At 43.2% G+C, this 20,225-nt stretch overlaps 2 long non-coding RNA genes and 1 pseudogene across 2 annotated transcripts; 1 reads left to right on the top strand and 2 right to left on the bottom strand.

The window, feature by feature from the left end:
* Positions 1 to 452: 452 nt before the first annotated feature.
* On the bottom strand, positions 453 to 713 carry LOC147870875 (signal recognition particle RNA; annotated as a pseudogene).
* A 348-nt stretch (positions 714 to 1,061) lies between these two features.
* On the top strand, positions 1,062 to 6,375 carry LOC147870874 (uncharacterized). The gene is made up of 5 exons (XR_015533076.1): positions 1,062 to 1,303; positions 1,518 to 1,734; positions 3,207 to 3,433; positions 4,913 to 5,148; positions 5,546 to 6,375. It is a non-coding gene; the product is annotated as an uncharacterized LOC147870874 (long non-coding RNA).
* A 9,982-nt stretch (positions 6,376 to 16,357) lies between these two features.
* Positions 16,358 to 17,917, bottom strand: LOC147870873 (uncharacterized). Its single transcript, XR_015533080.1, has 2 exons — positions 17,790 to 17,917; positions 16,358 to 16,402 (listed from the first exon to the last, which is right to left on the bottom strand). It is a non-coding gene; the product is annotated as an uncharacterized LOC147870873 (long non-coding RNA).
* Between the last annotated feature and the right edge of the window lie 2,308 nt (positions 17,918 to 20,225).

The raw sequence follows: 20,225 nt of genomic DNA, 5'->3' as shown, positions 1-20,225 counted from the left end.
TGTGAGGTGGCAATTCAGTCCTACTGGCTCTCGTGACTGGACCAAATTATCCCAGGCCGGGAGGTGTTACGGTTGTGGGATGGTAATAGCGGTTAAGCCAAAAAACTTAATAAATGAACCCCCGATTAAACAACAAGGGATATTTAATAAAAATATATATAAATTCAAAAGGAGAACAAACTCCCAAGGCTCAGGCTCCGGTAGGGGGTTACAACCCAAAAAATATCAGACCTATCTGTCTCCAAGCTGAGTCGTTCTCTGCCCGGCGGACACACACACACACAGACTGTCTGCCCTGCTGTCTCATCTGGGTCTCGAAGCCGCCGACTCCAAAGAACTTCGAGAGAGCAGATAGGCTACCCGAGCCATGAGACATGGCTCATCCTCCCCCCCCTCCAAAAAATGCTCCCTGGGCCGGGGTTGTCGTAGTACAGGTGCCGGTAGCTCCGATCACAGGTGACTTCCGGTCTGCTCTAAAGCAGCTCCCAGTCTTCATGCGCGATCCCATTACAGCATCATACGGGTGAGTTTCCTCTCTGGCCCGATCCACCCCTCCTTAAACAACCTGGCCGCCCCGGGCTCCCCCCAGGGTGTCCATATTGATACCGAGCTTAGCTGTGGGACACAGAACACCAGAACTCCCAACCTCAAGTCATTTCTCAACACTTAGCCTCTAAGTAGTTGGATTACAGGAGTTCGTCACCACTCCCAGCACGTCGGAGCCCCAGCCCTGGCTTTCAGTTTCGTTGTGGGCACCGAAAGTGCATACGCAGAGTCACGACCGAGTAGACACCCCCCCCCCCAAAAAAAAATGAAAGTGATAGTGGAACCACGGTTCCGGAGAATTTGACGTAAATACGTCTTTACGGAAAGGAAGTTTATATATTGGCTTTATTCTAAATATTCCCTTCATACATGCTGTACAATTGAGATAAGTTTGATTAAGACTTTGCTTATTTAACCTGAATTAGTTACGCTTAAGATGGGTCTGTGGTAGCTGAAATATCTTTTTTTTATTTTTACTATAAAAATTTGTGATTTCGTCGTCATCAATCAACAATGTTAACAGATATTTGTTTATACTCTGCATTGTTGTGTTGGTATAGAAACACAACAATGCCGAGTAAACAAATAACGCTTCACAACAAAGAAATCAAAAAATATCAAGCCAGTCGCATTATCACTGCTCCAGAAGCAGCAGACCGCAATCTTGATTATCGACTGACAGTTGGCTTAAAACATCAGAAAAGCGAAAGAAGACGTCATCAAGTATTTGAAGTACCAACTCCAACAACTTCACAAGGTAAACTGATCCTCATTCGATATATTACGATTACGAAAACTATTATGATCGATTTTAAGACGAAGATTTGCAAGGGTGGGGATGGACGTAGAAAGTTGACTGAACAAGAACAGCGACGTAAAGACGTAGAATATCAGATTAGAGAACGCGCTCCGGAAGGAGCGCCCTGCTCTAGTCTTCTACTATAAAAATTTGTGATTTTCGTTGTCTTCAGGAAATGACGTCTTCAAACAATGTCAACAGATATTTGTTTATACTCTGCATTGTTGTGTTGGTATAGAAACACAACAATGCCGAGTAAACAAATAACGCTTCACAACAAAGAAATCAAAAAATACCAAGCCAGTCGCATTATCACTGCTCTACAAGCAGCACATCGTCTCCGAACAGCGACAGAAAACTATTTAAGAAATGGAGAAAAGTGAGAGAAGGTAATCTGATACTGATAATAATACTCATTCAAGTCAAACTGCTTACGAAAACTGACGCCTCTGTGTTTAAATTATATTTAGGCGATAAATACAATGAAAGGAAGGGGTTAAAAGACTTGAGTAAGACACAAAAGAAAACCCTCCGAAGGGGGGGGTGTTAGTTTAGTTTCTTACTCAAGATTTTAACAAATTAATATACAAAAACCTCAGAATTCTAAATTTTAAAAAGAAATGCAAAACTTGCTTTACGTATAGATTATAGCTATACATAAAGCTTAAAAATGTTCAGCAGAGATGAAAGCATCTACGGAATAGTAAGAGTGAGTGAAGAGGTAATATTTCAATGCAGGCTTATACCTTTATATAATAACTTAGACTTTTAACTGTTGGAAGATTATTAAACAACTTGATACCTGTATAGTAGACTCCTTTTTGATATTTAGTAAGGTTAGGATTTGGCACATAGAGATCACGTTTCCATCTTGTATTTAAATTATGTACATCTGTATTTCTTTTAAATTTATCTAAGTTTTCCACCACACATGATAGACAGCAGAGTATAAATTCACTTGCAAGTGGAAGTATATTAAATTTACGAAATAATTTTCTACAAGATACCCTGCTTTTGACACCGGCCATTATTCTAATTAATTTGTTTTGCATGTAAAAAGTTGTCAGTGGAACCATGGTTCCGGATAATTTGACGTAAATACGTCACACTTGCTTTAAAATCGAGTAAAGTTTGATTAAGACATTGCTTATTTAACTTTGATTAGTTACGCTTAAGATGGGTCTGTGGTAGATGAATGTAATGTAATGTAATGTAAGGTAACTATGTAGGTAACCATTGTTGTTTATTTGTTGATAAACAGATGACGTTTCCCAGGTAACATATCAATGAAGTTTGACGTTTTCCAGGTAACATATCAATGAAGTTTGACGTTTCCCAGGTAACATAACAATGGTTATGTTACCTAAGAAACTAATTGCTACGTGATCTGTTTACTCGGCATTGTTGTGTTACATTACTGCCGTCAACAATCCGCTTTCGTTATTGCGGAAAGAACTGAGCTGTGAATCGGCTGTAGAATAAGTGCGTCGTAGAATAGATAATTTTGTGCTGGTAAAAACGTTTTAGAATATCACAGGTACTTATCTTATGTAAGAATTATTACATTACATTAGATTATAGAGACGTATTTACGTCAGATTCTCCGGAACCGTAGTTCCTCTGTCAACATTTCATATCTTATATATCTGAATCTGTAGTATTACAGAATCTGAAAATCGTGTACAATGAACACAGAAAAATACGACCTTGAACACATCCGTATGTGTTTTGTATTGTTCACTGAGGTGAACTCTAGAAACTGTGATGGGTGTGTTATAGCTTCATTGCTTAGTTTAATTTACAGTAATATAAAAGTGATTTATATATTTTCAATTGTGTGTCTTTTTGATCCCGGTGACAGAAGGTGACGTCTTCAAACAATGGCAACAGATATTTGTTTATACTCTGCATTGTTGTGTTGGTATAGAAACACAACAATGCCGAGTAAACAAATAACGTAATAAATAAACAAATACCAAGCCAGTCGCATTATCACTGCTCTACAAGCAGCACATCGTCTCCGAACAGCGACAGAAAACTATTTAAGAAATGAAGAAAAAAGAGAGAAGACGTACTAACACCAACAAGGTAATCTGATACTGATAAGAATACTCATTCGAGTCAAACTGCTTAGGAAAACTGACGCCTCTGTGTTTAAATTATATTTAGGCGATAAATACAATGAAAGGAAGGGGTTAAAAGACTTGAGTAAGACACAAAATTAACCACCTCTTTGGGGGGGGGTTAGTTTAGTTTTTTACTCAAGATTTTAACAAATTAATATACAAAAACCTCAGAATTTTAAATTTTAAAAAGAAATGCAAAACTTGCTTTACGTATAGATTACAGATATACATAAAGCTTAAAAAATTTCAGCAGAGATGATAGCATCTACGGATTAGTAAGAGTGAGTGAAGAGGTAATATTTCAATGCAGGCTTGAATACCTTTATAGCATAATTGTAGACTTTTAAATTGTTGGTGGAAGATTATTAAATAACTTGATGCCTGTATGGTAGACTCCTTTTTGATATTTAGTAAGGTTAGGATTTGGCACATAGAGATCATGTTTCCATCTTGTATTTAAATTATGTACATCTGTATTTCTTTTAAATTTATCTAAGTTTTCCACCACACATGATAGACAGCAGAGTATAAATTCACTTGCAAGTGGAAGTATATTAAATTTACGAAATAATTTTCTACAAGATACCCTCCTTTTGACACCGGCCATTATTCTAATTAATTTGTTTTGCATGTAAAAAGTTGTCAGTGGAACCATGGTTCCGGATAATTTGACGTAAATACGTCACACCTGCTTTACAATCGAGTAAAGTTTGATTAAGACATTGCTTATTTAAATTGAATTAGTTACGCTTAAGATGGGTCTGTGGTAGATGAATGTAATGTAATGTAATGTAAGGTAACTATGTAGGTAACCATTGTTTATTTGTTGATAAACAGATGACGTTTCCCAGGTAACATATCAATGAAGTTTGACGTTTCCCAGGTAACATATCAATGAAGTTTGACGTTTCCCAGGTAATATAACAATGAAGTTATGTTATCTAAGAAACTAATTGTTACGTGATCTGTTTACTCGGCATTGTTGTGTTACATTACTGCCGTCAACAATCCGCTTTCGTTATTGCGGAAAGCGCTGAGCTGTGAATCGGCTGTAGAATAAGTGCGTCGTAGAATAGATAATTTTGTGCTGGTAAAAACGTTTTAGAATATCACAGGTACTTATCTTATATAAGAATTATTACATTACATTACATTATAGAGACGTATTTACGTCAGATTCTCAGGAACCGTGGTTCATCTGTCAACATTTCATATCTTATATTTCTGAATCTGTAGTATTACGGAATCTGAAAATCGTGTACAATGAACACAGAAAAATACAAACCCAAATTTTAGACCTTGAACACATTCGTATGTGTTTTGTATTGTTCACTGAGGTGAACTCTAGAAACTGTGATGGGTTTGTTATAGCTTCATTGCTTAATTTAATTAACAGTAATATAAAGTTATTTATATATTTTCAATTGTGTCTGTCTTTTAGATACCGGTGACAGAAGGTGACGTCTTCAAACAATGTCAACAGATATTTGTTTATACTCTGCATTGTTGTGTTGGTATAGAAACACAACAATGCCGAGTAAACAAATAACGTAATAAATAAATGCGAAGCCAGTCGCATGATCACTGCTCTGCAAGCAGCACATCGTCTCCGAACAGCGACAGAAAACTATTTAAGAAATGGAGAAAAGTGAGAGAAGACGTACTGACACCAACAAGGTAATCTGATACTGATAATAATACTCATTCAAGTCATACTGCGCATTCAAGGGTTAAAACACTTGGATAAGACACAAAACTAACCACCCCTTTGGGGGGGGGGTTAGTTTAGTTTCTTACTCAATGGGGAACTTCATACTTAAGATTCAATTTAACATTTTAGAGTGATTAATTCAAGGAGTATGAGATGGTTGAGACATGTACCGCACAAAATTTAACAGATTCAATTGACTTTAGGTAGGTGGATGATCTGAACACGATAATGAACCTTAAGAGTTCCATAATATAAAGCAATGATTTTGACGTAAATACGTCTACACGGAAGGGTCATTCGGCGAAAAAGTGTAACGGAGATGTGTAGGATCCGTATCCGTAACGTCGTGTTTGTTTATTTCAGTCGTAATCCAGGGCGAGCCTCAGATACTGGGCTGGCGACAGGTGGCGGATAGTGATATGAGGGTTAGCTGCGAATAAGGGGCAGTCCCGGACCGAGGCGGCAAGACCGGAGAGCGTGGGAGTGTAGCTGGTGGCAGGCTACACCCATCAAATACCACATGAGCTCAGTGCCCCCACTGCCTTGTGGGTAGGGGAGGAATCCCCAAAGGCTAAGGGAAGGAAAACCCTGACAGAAAACCAAGGGTAGAAGGGGCTGCATATTGATAGAGAAACCAGTCCTTCTAAGGGAAAGAACCCGGAATAAAAACTTATGGAGGACGGTGGGTGGGTGCACATCGGACTACCAACCCAATTCTGGAAGAAGCTCACACACTGAAAGGGCCGTAGTGCTAGAGAAGAAGAGGTTGGAGCAGAAGCGCACATGTAATGAAGAAATTCGAAACTTTCATTTTGTTTGTATGTATTCTTCCTTTGTGTGTGTCTGCGTGCGCGCGCGAGCGTTTGGGTGTGTGTATGTGGCGTGGGGCGTGGGGCGTGTGGGGCCTGGTGTCCTGTCGTGTTGTATCGTGTGGTTTGGTGTGTTGTGTGGTGTGTTCTGCAGTCGTGTCGCGTCGTGTCGTGTCGTCGTGTGCTGTCGTGTCGTGTGGTGTACTGTGGTGTGGGCCGACACCACACGACACGAGACGACGCCACACGAGACGACGCCACACGACACGACGCCACACGACACGACGCCACACGAGAGGACGCCACACGAGACGACGCCACACGAGACGACGCCACACGAGACGACACACCACGCGACACGTCAGCACACCACACGACACGACACTACACGACTGCACACCACACCACACCACACCACACCACACCACACGACAAGACACCACCCCCACACCACGCCCCAGACGCCCCACACGCCACACACACTCCCAAGCGCGCGCGCACACGCACACACACACACAGAGGAGGAAGACGTACAAACCTAATGAAAGTTTCGATATTCATTACATGTCCTTCTTCTTCTTCTTTACCACTACGGCCCTTTCAGTGTGTCAGCTTCTTCCAGAATTGGGTTCTTAGCCCGATGTCCAACCCCCATAGTCCTCCAGAAGTTTTTATTCCGGGTTCTTTCCCTTAGAAGGATTGGTTTCTCTTTTCCTATGCAGCCCCTTCAACCCTTGGTTTTCTGTCAGGGTTTTCCTTCCCTGTTTTAAAGAAGTAATTGTTTTGTTTGTTTGTTTGTTCCGAAATGTAAATCGATCAATCGATAAGGAATATGAATGATATTTTATTATCTTAATTATAATAAATTTTAAATAAAATTATATTGTGATCAGACGGATTAAAATAAATAATTGATATAATTGTTTTATTTCCATTGTCATAAATATTGTACAGATTTCTTCCAATTTTGGGCTGTGGTCTCCAGAAACCAAGTTTTATTGCTGGAGAGTGGCCATGTTTGAAGAATATTCAGATTTCATATTTATTAGAATGTGGAACAGGAAATCTACCTTTTAGTTTTTAGTTTTCATTTTTATGTTTGATTAGTGGAGTTAGGCTTTGAAATTTTCTATTATGATATATATTTAAAAAATGCTTTTTCATAGGTTAAAAAGCATACATACAGATTATGTGAATTTAAAGTTAAATTTGTTAAATTATGCATGGAAATAGTTAAATAAATGGAATGATTGTTAATTTATAAATAATGATAGTTCATCATATAAATTGGAGTATTAAAACATCAGTAGGTCTCACAAGTTCTCTGCAGAATATATTTGTTTTAATTTGGAATGAACATTCTTCTCCATAATTGCAAAATCTGTGAAGTGGCAATTCAGCCCTACTGGCTCTCGTGACTGGACCAAATTATCCCAGGCCGGGAGGTGGTACGGTTGTGGGATGGTAATAGCGGTTAAGCCAAAAAACTTAATAAATGAACCCCCGATTAAACAACAAGGGATATTTAATAAAAATATATATAAAAATTCAAAAGGAGAACAAACTCCCAAGGCTCAGTCTCCGGTAGGGGGTTACAACCCAAAAAATATCAGACCTATCTGTCTCCAAGCTGAGTCGTTCTCTGCCCGGCGGACACACACACACACAGACTGTCTGCCCTGCTGTCTCATCTGGGTCTCGAAGCCGCCGACTCCAAAGAACTTCGAGAGAGCAGATAGGCTACTCGAGCCATGAGACATGGCTCATCCTCCCCTCCCTCCAAAAAATTCTCCCTGGGCCGGGGTTGTCGTAGTACAGGTGCCGGTAGCTCCGATCACAGGTGACTTCCGGTCTGCTCTAAAGCAGCTCCCAGTCTTCATGCCCGATCCCATTACAGCATCATAATTTTTTACAATTTTTCGTGGTGTGTAATTGAGTTTTAAATTTAATATAATTTTACACCTGATGATGGTTTAATAAAACCGAAACATGTTGTAACTGTTCCAATTGTAAATCGATTATTCGATATGGAACACAGAATGATATTTTAATTATTTTAATTATCTTATTTTAAATACATTGTGATTTCACGGAATAACCAAATAATTTAATTTGAATCCTCTAGATTTGTTACGTTGCAAGTTCTGAGGCGTCTTCAAACGGGTTAGCTCGTCGTCGGAGAGGAAGACCTTCCCGCCGAAGCCGCAGACGAGGGCAAGGAAGCAACCGACGCCCGTCGGTCTCCGCGGCGTCTACCGCCCAAAATCGTTGCTTGGTCCCTCGCAAAAACGCCGTAAGGGTACGGGCCTTACTAGGGCAAGGATACGAATGTTCTCTCTCTCTCGTTGTACGTGTCTTTGGGTGCGCGGTAGGGCAGGAATTGGTCAGGAATCGTGTTTGTTACTCTTTAGCAAGCAATATGGCAAATCTGCAAACACTGACCACTCCTGAACGTACGACAAACCCACATGACCCGGGCAAGGCAAAGTAATCTTTCCACATTCCGGAGAAAAAGTGATTTAATAACGCGGTCCATTTTAAAAAGTTCTCCGACGTAGCCTGAACTCCGTCCGGTGTTTAAGCATTTTGCCAGTCAGCAAAATACACTATTTTCTCGAGGCACTACGTACGCTCCGATTTCACACCATGCCGGCTACTGTCATATCATTCTAAACAGTTTTTTATTTAATCCCCCCCTTTTTTTAAAAAAAAACTTGTTTCAACTTCCCCTGGGGCGTTTCATCGCCGTTCAAATATCGAAATCTACTCGATTCATTTTTCGTGACGGTTGCCAAGGAAACCGACCGTAAAATGCAGCCAGTGGCGTTCTCACGCCGCCCTTGAAATCTCCACGGGTCCTCGATCCGGGGAGCACCCCCCCCCAGCGGGCAGTTTGAGAGTCAGTTGTTAACAACGCTCAGGTTCCGTGCCATGAAAATTTAACTTAGTTCCTGCTCTGTATCAGCGGCGAGAAAATGATCCATTCGTACCGCGTGTTTCCTGACAGAAAGTGTTTATTCGCTCGAACAAAACAGCGCAGACGCATATTTTGTGGGCGTCGGAGCATTCTCCCCTCCCCCTCTGCAGCTACTAGCGATTGTGTAGCACGAGATGCCCAAAGATTAGGCAGACTCAGTTGACCCTAATGCAAGGGCAAGGAAGGTTCGGCGATTTTCCCACGACAGACGTGAAAAACTGCAAACGCCAGAGTCAGAGCACGTGAGAATAGCGCGTCCTCTAAATTCCCGCGTCACGTGACAGCTTAAAAGCGACGTCGGGACGTTCGTTCGTTCGTTCGTTCCTAAGCGTCAACTCGTGTGTGGTCTCTTAAGTTTTCTACGGCGATTTAACGAGGCTAATAGAAACAAAAAACCAAATGCTTGCGATTTAAGAAACTGATTTCACAAATCGCCTTCTACTACAGATAAGACGACCGAGGTTCGATCCCCGACGGGGGCCGAGGATTTTTTTTTAGCCCCTGTGTCCAGCCTCCTATTCATTGGGTACCGTCGCCTTTTTCTGGGGGTAAAGTGGCCGGGGCGTGACGCTGACCACTCACCCCATCTGGTGCCGAGGTCAGGAATGAGTAGGAGCTACACGGCCTCTCCCCCCCAAGCGCCTACACGGCGTACAGTGGAACAGCTTTACTTAACTTTTACTTTCTGCAGATAGTGGTAAAATACGTTTTAAGTGTTGAAGCAAGGAACTGCGCACTTAAGTCGCATTAGCGCGGACAAAAATCGTGGAAACAGACGCCAGAATTGTTCTTGCATTACCCAGCAGATGACTCTCGCGCCCGCATTTCACAGTGCTGACAACTTACTGCATCTCCAAGCTGGTTCACTTCGGTCATCGCATCTTCGCTTCTATTTTCTTTTGCGTCAGGACTTTCCTTCCTTCGTTCTTTTGTTTTTCTGCCCTGAGGACGAGGGCGTAGAAGGTTCTCGGAACGCTGGTGTTCTCTTCATTCGCCCACCTCACGCGGCTGGTAGCTCGAGAAGAGTTCATTTTGATATTTAATCGATGTTTGTCGCGACATTTGTAGTTTGATGCAGATTTGCAAAGTTGGGCGCAATGCTTTGTAACCTCCCCCCCCCCGGGGGGTTGTTCTTCCCTAGTCGGGTCTCCATTAAAAATGCCATCGGGTGTGTTGAGATTAAGTGAGATAAGGTCACTTCGGTCAAAGGTCACAGCCCGAAACCCATTTGCCGCATTGGATATCAACGCTGCCATTTGGTGATTGGTTGGACGTAGAATGTTTCGAGCGGCTTCAAAAAGGTCTGAGGCGATGGGTCGTGTGGTCTGATAACTGCACAACAGAATGGCTCCATTCTTATGAGCTATCTCCACAGCCTCCAAATCCTTCGAAGGCTTAAAGCGTCCGAAATTTAAGAACAAATGCGTCACAGAGAGAGAGAATTGTTACCTCCATTTTCGCAAAACCCAAAAGAAAGTCGCGTGTAACAGCCAAACATTTTATTTTCACAGTCACTCAGTTCTCTTTCTGCAGGATCATGGGTAATAAATGCAGTTCAGAATAATACCACCAGATGGCAGAAACAAACTTACGTTTCCTTTAAAACACACGTGTGGTTTAATATTAGCTACTTCTCCCTCCGTTCAGGGCGACGCCACTTACGACGTCAGAACGCGGCCGCGTCTGTGCTGAAGCCTGGCACTGAATCATTCATCGAGAGGTTTCTTGGCATCACGCGACCTCCATTCAGCCATAGTTCCGCGCTGTGCCGCTAGAGGCCTTGAACGTAGTGAACTTTACGAAAGATCTCCGACCTTTTAGCTGCGTCGTGCCTCGAAGTCACTTGCATTTCATTGGAGAGTAAGTTTGGTTGACAAGGAGCGAACTTCTTCGACGACGAGATGAGATAAGGAAGCTGGTTTCTAAAGGATCCCGATTCTCCGCTTTGTCAATATTTACGACGTTTGTCAGAGAAGGTCGACAGAGTGGACACCTTTCGTCAGGGTCAAAATTGCTCCGTGTTTCCCAATCTTGTTGACAAAGTGTTTGGATTCACAATAAAGACGACGCTTCCGGAATGCCACCAAATTAAGATCACTGAAATGTTTCTCAGAATTACTAAATCCAGAAGAATGATTGTGAATTCAAAAAATTAATCCTCAAATTCTGACTCAACTCAATAATCTTAAGAGCAGCTGTAAAAGTCCCTCATGAAAACTAACTCACTTTGAGCATTGACAGATCTTAAGTCCTTCTGCATTTAAAGAAGGTGAGAATACACGCCAGGAATCCTGATGGGGAAAGCCCACCTGTTCTTGATCTCCGGACTTCAAGCATCTCGAGACCAAACAAATTTCCTGAACACTTTTTCATGTCAACTGAAAGGACCGTTTGAAGTTTCCAGTGAAGTTGAAACCAGTTGAACATTTTCCTTGATTTCAACTAAACCGAATAGCAACTTAAGAATACGAACTACGACTTGAATTTCCAGTTTATTGGAGCGCGTGATAGCGGCTGTATTTTTCGCTGTTATTTTCCCGAAAAGGCTCTTTTTTTACGAAAATTACGAAATGTCGAAGAGCGTTGAAAACGATAGGTCGACTATCGCTGCAGAAACGTGAGAGACAAAGGAACGAAATCGAACTAAACACTGAAGATTTCTGCGCAGATTTTGTTGGAAGGAAAATTGTAATGATGAAAACTGCGAGCAACCAGGAATTTGAAACAAAATTACGAATTCGAAGAAGCTTGGGGCAGGAACTGATGTCGGTCTCAGAAAAAAACCTTTGTAACAGTCCTGTTGGCTCTAACTACAAAAGCAGCGATGTCTTTGCCTCTGACATCCTCGTCCCTCGCCTTTGCAAAAGAAATCGGGCCGTCCGAATTACAGCGAGCGAAGTCAAACGCGTAAGACGACGAAACTCGACTGCACCTCTTACCTTCCGGTGGCATTTCTCGCTGATGGTTCACGTGCCAAGGTTTTGTGAAATGCACGAGACGTGCACGAGGAAGTGGTATCGGCTGCTTCAAGGCGCACACATCGGACGTCGAAACGTAATCCAGTGGAATGTCCGACTTAGTGACGTCGATAATTCAACAAAAACACAATTCTCAAGAGAGACAGAAGAAACAGCCGGTGAATATAAGATCAAGGCGCCTGGAGGCAAGTGAGATTTTAGACTTCGACTGGCACCACGAATGAGAAATCGTAAACAGAACCTAACCTAACCTAACTTGTGATGACACGATCTAAGAGCAAAGCTGGTGAAATTACAATTATCTCCGTAATTACGTCACGCACAAAATGTACGAAATTATGGAAAATGATGACAAATTAGAAGCAGATGTGAGGAGAACATAAAAATGGGTTACGAGGCGTCCAATTCCTGGCTTTTGTAATTACGATGCTGAACCTTCGGGTCCTATTACAGCGGGCAATGCCTTGACCATTTCAACATCTGTATTATTTTTTGAAGGGGTTTCTTAATTGTATTACGTAGTTAATTCATGTTTCTGAAGCGACAAGGTCCTCTGCACCGGACTTAGCCGTCAGCCTGCAAATCGTTGCCCCTTTCACAGGTTTCTTCATCGCAGTAGGTCAGACAAGTCTACCAACCGAACAAAAAGAAACCTCCGGTACAAAGGTGTGCAGCGTTTAAGGCAGTCGCCAAGATTTTATCACGAATAAGCAGGTCGAATGAAAAAATCCCTAGTTCATAGCGAATGTCGCAAGCATTTTGACTGCGTCAAACTAGGACCATTAGTCGCGGGCTTGTAAAACATTTACTAGCTAGAACAGCAGCTCTTCAACCTCAGCTTTAACTCAAAACAAAGTCAATCGCGGGGTCTCGTGATTCTACCAGCAGCAAAAGATGGACGCTGCTAATGTAGTTTGCAATGAATTAAATGTCATATCGCAAAATATATTCAATAAAAGTTAAACTAATCACAACACGACGCCAACGAAAATAAATTTCACGGCGACAACCAAATCGCTTGCGTTCGAACTGCATTCGAAAATGTAACCTAGCCACTGTCGCCACTCCTGACCCCAATAACAGATATTTTCTTCATTCTATCGTTGAAGAATCTTTATAGATTCTAATACAGGACGTCATGGCCGCCAACTATCCGGTTTTTCCGGGTTCTGCACGAAATATACAATTTCCGGTCGCAATATTCGACCGGAAGCCGAATATCCGGCTTTTAGGAGGATCGGAAACTTTGCTGCGAATGTCTTTTTTAAGACAGGAATATGATACCTGCCTTTTCGAAACGATTCTGGTTCCCCGGATGCTCATTTCGTAATATTCCACAGTCACCAACCAACATTGACGAACACGAACTCGACACACGGAAGAACTGAACCTGGAGTGGATGAGCCACTAATTTTTACAGCTACAGGTGTTCAGATCAGTGGGTTTACTTCTGATATATCGTCCAGTGTTCGATTCTTGCCTTCAGCAGCAAAAGACGCCGCGAGTCAGTTCCTTACCATTCTCATCAATCAGTAACTCGGACCTCGCTCACCTTGGTAAAACTACGCCGGTTCTTATATGTGAATAATTCTCAAATCCCTATGACAATGTCACTTTAACGAAGAGTGGCTACGAAATGCTGATTCCTGGAACTGGCTGTCGAAACAGGACGTCAAAGATGCAGGGCGTCATATTAGCAAAGTGAGAGGAAAATCTACGAAGTTCAACTGTTGACAGGTATTTTGTGAAATCCGGAACAAAACAGAAACAATATTGACTTATCAGGTTGCAAAACACCACCTCAGTTATTTGTCCCAAAACCACGGAAACTGACTGTCGTCTCGTTCTGTTTGCGCTGATTATAATTTAACATCCAGAATCCATTGTGGTCTCAAAAATGTATTCGCACCCCCGTCACTACAATCTATTTTGAAAAATGCAGACAGTGGTCAGTTTTCCGTCAAATGAAGGCAATTTGAAGTTGTATCGATTGCCATTCGATACCTCGATACGGAGATGCGCGCTTTAAACTTCACGAAGATTCAGCTGAAACATCCGAGGCTTAAAGAATTTACCCCTAAGACAGATATGTCGGGGGGGGGGGGGGGGAAGTTGGTTGCGAACGGAGCTGACATCTGCTCATTTAATTACGCGAACGACAAGTCAGTATCTGCGAAGTTAAAAAAAAAGTCATTGGATTCGCCTAATCTCGTTGCTGGCCTCTGTAATTACCACATCTCACACAACGCTGACAAACGAGGACTAAATCTCCTGTAATTTGATGCTGTAATGTTGGTAATTATAGCGTCTATTGAATTCTCATCCACTGCAAAGGAAATTATGAGTTCAAAGATTTTCTTCCCCCGCTCCAGCTTCTGTTCCACTGAGGAGAGATTTATTAAAAACTGGAGAGTAAAAAAGTTTTATTTTCGAGCCAAGACAAAGAACAGAGCGACGTGGACGTCTCTTGATCGTGGAAATGATTCTTAAATCGCGATAAACTAATTCTTCCAGAACTAAACTCGTGGTAAGCATCAGTAAGCTTCAATTCTGGCTCGTCTCGGTCCGCAGAGTCTGCGATCCGCACAAAACCTCGACGGACCTCTCGATGTGGATGACCGCTTAGGTTTCTGAATCTGTTGGCGACCATTATTTTCGGAGATCTGTGATTTCAACAAAGTAACGGCCCTCATTAAAGGATAACTGCTTGAACCAAGTCATTCTGACAACAAAGAAAGCGAGAAAAATTCCCAAGTCACGCTAACCTAACCTCCTTTGTTCCAGCCATCGAATGTTTTCGTGGAGCGAGTGTTCGGTGTTACGAAAAACATTTGCAAGAATGAAGCGAATCGTCGAAAACCTAGAGCATTCCAACTACAACATGAAATGCACCGAATCTGCAAATTCCATGAACTCGGAGAGCGGAGAAAACTTGTCAGCTGCTGTTTAAGGCGAATATTCAGCCACCACTGCACACGTTTTACCTATGGCCTTGGCGTTTGTGTTCGTAAATTGTCGTGTTTTGACGTGAAATCACATCGCTGTGTCCCCGTGAATGAAAAGGTCTCTTTTTCATTGAACTTTCACTATAGCGCAAAAGCATGGTTTGATTACGTAATAAGTTTCCAGCTTAAATTCAAATTAAACTCCAACAACAGTTTTTATTTCAAACAATTATAGCAATTTTAAACGCACGAAAATTGCTTTCCAAATGGAGAAACCATTATTCTGGTTTCGAAAGCAGGAAAGCTCTAAAACTTTGACATGAAAAAGCTGTCCCACTATACGCCATGCAGGTCATTTGGGGTGGGGAGCGGAGGTATAGCTCTTAACCTCGGCACTAGATGGGGTGAGTGGTTAGCATCACGTCCCGGCCGGCTTTACCCCCGGGAAAGGACCCCGGTACTCATTGGACAGGAGGCTGGGTGGGCTCCAGAGCAGGTCTGCACGCTGCCCCTGCTGGGGATCGAACCCCGATCTTCCAGCCAGTAGACTGAACTACGCCGGATCTAAGAAATTTTTAAAATATGTTACACAAATACCGAAGAACGGGGGTGGGAGTAAAAATGTCCGGATTTGGCTTAGGTAAAAGTTGGCAACCGCAGAGGACCGTGACCTTGATGCTATATAATAAGTCAAAATGTCTCTCTCCCTGTTGGCTTTAAAAAGGTTGTTTTAAAATAAAACATCTTGACTTAAATGCAATTTCGGGTGACAGCCCTGCAGAGCAAAGAATGCTTAGAGAGGAGTTCTGCGCAAGCGCCAGACATCGTCCCTTGCCTCAAAACCTAACCGCGGGTAACGGCAACTTTGTCGTGGCAGAAGGCCTTGACTTTTCAAGAAGATTATCCAATCAGGCAACGTGTCCTTTGTCCTGGGATTTTGGTTGACTTATGAACCCGCAAATGTTGGGATCACTTCGGCTTAAGGTCTCTGTGATTGGGTGAGGCGCGCGAAGTGTCCCTGTGGGATTTTGCACTGGAACTTGCCTTGAAGCGTAGGAGAATCACGGAAACCTCAGTTGGGATGGCCGCTTTTTCCGGGACACCCGAGGATGGCAGCCACCAGTCAGCCCTTGTTCGGGGTCAAACATTCTTCCTGGGCCACTCCAGTCCGCGTGCTAGGACACGCGGACGTTTCGAGCGTTCGGCAGTGAAGATATGATGAGATGGTTTGCTCCAGGTAAGAAGGCAAGTTTGCGATAATTAGCTTGCACAGGAGGAAAATCGGGCCGGTTAGCCGCTGTGGCTTGGATGTCCTCACGGAGCTGATGGATGTGTACGAAGAGGTCACCACGGCATAATTTCGCTGTTCCTTCCCCTCGGGTCGGCGGCAAAGAGTTTGCGAACCTCAGGGCTCGATTCGATTCAAGGCGCGTCTCGTTCAGGAGGCAGACATCGACGCCTTCCTCACCAATTTCACCTTCCTGCCGCGAACGCCATTGGCTTTCCAGCCTCTGGTATGAAGATATTGACGGCTTTAAGGACACCTCACAGCATCGTTTTGGAGAGACCGAGAAGTGGGGAAAAACTTTCGAGTAGCCAGTCTCCGATCCGAGATTCAAACTCAGGACTACGTGAATACGTAAAGGCGCTGACCAGTGAAATGCGACCAAGTGCCAAACCTCTCTTTTGCATGAAAATTAAAAAGGGAAATAATTAGATTTTCTGAAACTCGAAGTGCACTAAGTTTTCCGCCGTCATATCCAGGACACAATCGCTTCCTCCCGCACTTTTTTTCCCAGCAATCTTCTCCAACACGAAGTTACGTAACCTCGGCAGTTCACGTGGTTCTGATGTCACGAAACAATCAACGCCCACGACCACCTGCCACCTCGTGCTTTGTCGTCTGACTCCTGAGGTACGACGAAGCTTAAGCTTTGACTCTCGACCCTCCGAGAACATTCCACAGTCCAGAAAAGGACCTGCTTGGATCAGAGACTTCCTTGAGAAGCTGATCGTCGCTCAACTACACAAAGGTTCCCCCTGGAGGTCGCCACCAGTCTCTCCCTTCTGAGCCAAAGGAATACAGCCAACATCGAACCAGACCTATTTCTTTTCTACGCCTGCATTTCCCAAGTTTAAAGAACTCACCTTCTACATGCCCACCTTAATATTCTTCTTTCGAACGCAAACAAAAGATTCTGAATTGAATGGCAGAAAACATTCCAAGCACCTGACTGCCACGAATTCTAAATTCTTCTCGTAAAATGCAGTTTCGATTTGTTGATGAACTCTGGAACTTTGTCGCGCTGGTGGTGGCTGTTACTATCATTTAAGACTGTCCTGATGTCAAACTCACCTTTATCTTGCACTCTGTTCCACATCGTGGTGAAGAAATCACGAACAATCAAAGATTTCTCTGTCTGTTTCCTTCTAGACATAATTTCGTATCAGCATCTAACAAAGCTTCTGAACTGTCATTCGTGCTATTTGATTTTGCCCAGTAAAATATCGCAACGAGAATTAATCAGAAGTCGTCGTGTCACATTCAACAAACTGCAGTAAAATTTACGTTCAGCCACGAGAGTTCGGTGCTCCGAAGCCTCCAACGGGAAGTGAACATTTTCTACTGCTAATGGTAAATTGTTAGTCAGTGAACTGCTTAAACATTCCAACTCTCAAAAATCTCGGACCTCCGTTATCTTATACGTGGGCGGATCACTCGTCCAGTGGGTACTTCAAAGTTCATATCAACACATCGTAAACAATGAAGAATATGAAGGATCAAAGAACTATTCGCTTTTCACCAAAAATTGTGCTCCATTTATCACGAAGAGTGAGACAAGGATTCTTAAATGACTAGTTGGCCACAAAAGGATAAAAGTTTTAACAGCAACTTACTTTCAGGCCAGATATTTTCCACAAAGTCTGCGTGTTTCAGGAAACGTTCGCACACATCACTTATCGAAACAAATGAAATGCGATCGAGCCGCTAGTCGAACCAAGCGGCCGGCGCAGGACACACTGAACAATTGCAACTCAGCGAGCGAGGGAGCGAGCTCCTTCGCGCATGAGCGGATAAAATATGAAGAGGGGAGGCTCAGGTTTCTCCTCCAAGGGACATCGCTGACGGTAAGCGGGTTACCTTGCGGTGTAATTGGTGATTTCATGAGCTTGTGTTGTAAACACCAACGTTTCGAGAACCAGCTTCGTCCTGATCGTCAGGGTTCTTTAGTAACCTGACCTCCTCATACGGCTGGCAGCTCGAGAAGAATTGATTATAAAATTAGATCTATTTGTCTAAGGAATCATCTCGGTTCATACTTAGGAATAAGTTGGCCTCACAATATGGACAATTCCATACAAAAACCCTGAGAATATGAAACCGCGCTCGCTGTGGCTTGTAAAAATCATCAGTTCCTGCCCCAAAATCCCCACAGAACCCAGGTGTCTGAGAGTGAAGTGCCTGGGTCTTTGGAGGGCACCCTGGTCATGGCTTCGGTAGTGCCACGTGACCTGGTTGCCAGAAGCCACAGTTGAAGCTCCACCAGCTCAAGAGAGGAAGAAAACTCAGCATCACATCCTTGAGCGCGATGGAAAGTGACGTGAATCGTTCTGACGTTCCTCAACAACACCGAAGACTTGACTTTCAATTCCCATCAGACTGAATAAATCTGAATAAACTGTGGTCGAATGGCGCATCGTCCTCAACCGGAATCCGCTCTTGCTCAGTTCCGCTGGCGACCTCAGTAGAACAGCTGCTGGTGGACCACGAAACTTTCACCCCATATTATAATTATAACCAGAGGGGCGACACAACCCTCCCACAGAGGCCATCCGCCCTGCCACAAATTTGTCTTTCGCTCGCTACTTTGCGAATAATGGACACCGCGATCTTGTTGGATAATTATGAACATTTTTCGGTTGGGGTCGACTTGTAAGAAGTTGTCGCGGCCAGTCAATGTCATAGAGCATCTCCCCCCCCCCCACAATATGGAGTGCCGCCATGACTTGGACAATATTTAGTGTGCGGCGATTTCAGAAAAGGTTGCGTAACACCGGTCCAATTCGTAGTAAGCGAAAGTCTGCGAAAGTTCCTTCTACACTTCGCTGATTTATCGCCACGACGTTCCAGCAGACAGACGGCGTCGGAGTCCAAACACTTCCCAGTTACGCTCCATCGCTTTAGATTGTTTTGTACGAAGACAGTCACATCGGGCGTACGTGTCTTTTTAAACGATCAACATCTGCGAAATATTTTCGAAATAAGACAAGCCGTAAATGTCGGCGAGTCCGACTTTCACCGAGGCCGAAGGTTCTCCTGCCCGAAAGCACTCGATACTCTGAAAACCTCTTTCTCTACAAATCATCGTAATCTTATCATCCCATCTACGCCTGGGTCTTCTCAGTGGTCTCTTTCCTCGAAGATGCCCAATCAGAATTTTTATGGAACCATGTTTCACTCATGCTCGCAAATGCGAGGGTTCAAACGCCACTTTGAGGGAAGCGTGCTTCGGGAACGCCACGGATTTCCGACCGACATCACAGACATTTGTACATTCAAGGTCGCATCTTATCTCTCCCTGTTGGTGCTGCTGTGCGTTGCAGGTACATTACTGAATGTGGTATCGAAGAACGATAATTTCGGTGAAATTATCTACTGTTATCACAGTTCGTATTATCGGTCCACTTCCTTGACTAAAAATAATTTAGGAAGTCGAAGTCACCCGCACGGTAAGAGACCTTCAGGTCCTAGGAAAAGTGGAAAGTATTTTGGCCAGCTAAGTGACTGTCAGTTTCTTAGGAACGAATCGTCACAACCGAAGGACCTAAATATTTTGCAGACTCCATCGTGAGAAAGTTACATTTTCCCTCCCCGTTCTAAGTCACGGCCTTCGAACTTCGCAGCTGGCAAATTAACAAACGAACGCCGTTATGAAACGATGCGAGACTGCAAGAGGGCAGCAGTGTCTGTCATTTGGTACTAGCGCGCATGCGCCCCCGACTCCCCAATCGGAAGTTTCTGAACTACGCTTCAGCTCATTTGACACGAAACAAGCAAATAGCAAATAGCAGGCCGGGCAACTTCACGAATTGTGCTATTCACATATTTTACTGGTCCCGTCGTTCAGACAGCAAAGAGATGACAATAAGGAATACTTTTCCAGTACTCACTTTCAACGTGCGTGTTCTTAATGTCAGAAAAGTCCGGCAACACAAAACGTGCTTTGTCGATAAAACGAAGTTGTCTGTATGATGCAGGCCTATTGCAAAACCAAAACATCTTAATTTTCGTTACCTGCATTTGTTTCGGCAGTCAAATGACGCACTAAAATC

Source organism: Zootermopsis nevadensis, unplaced genomic scaffold (genome assembly GCF_977971745.1).
Source record: "Zootermopsis nevadensis isolate Lab colony 2312 unplaced genomic scaffold, Znev_1.0 Znev_ptg000085l, whole genome shotgun sequence".
Classification (NCBI taxonomy): Eukaryota; Metazoa; Arthropoda; class Insecta; order Blattodea; family Termopsidae; genus Zootermopsis; species Zootermopsis nevadensis.
The sequence above is the reverse complement of the archived record's forward strand: the minus strand, read 5'-3'. Positions and strand labels throughout refer to the sequence as shown.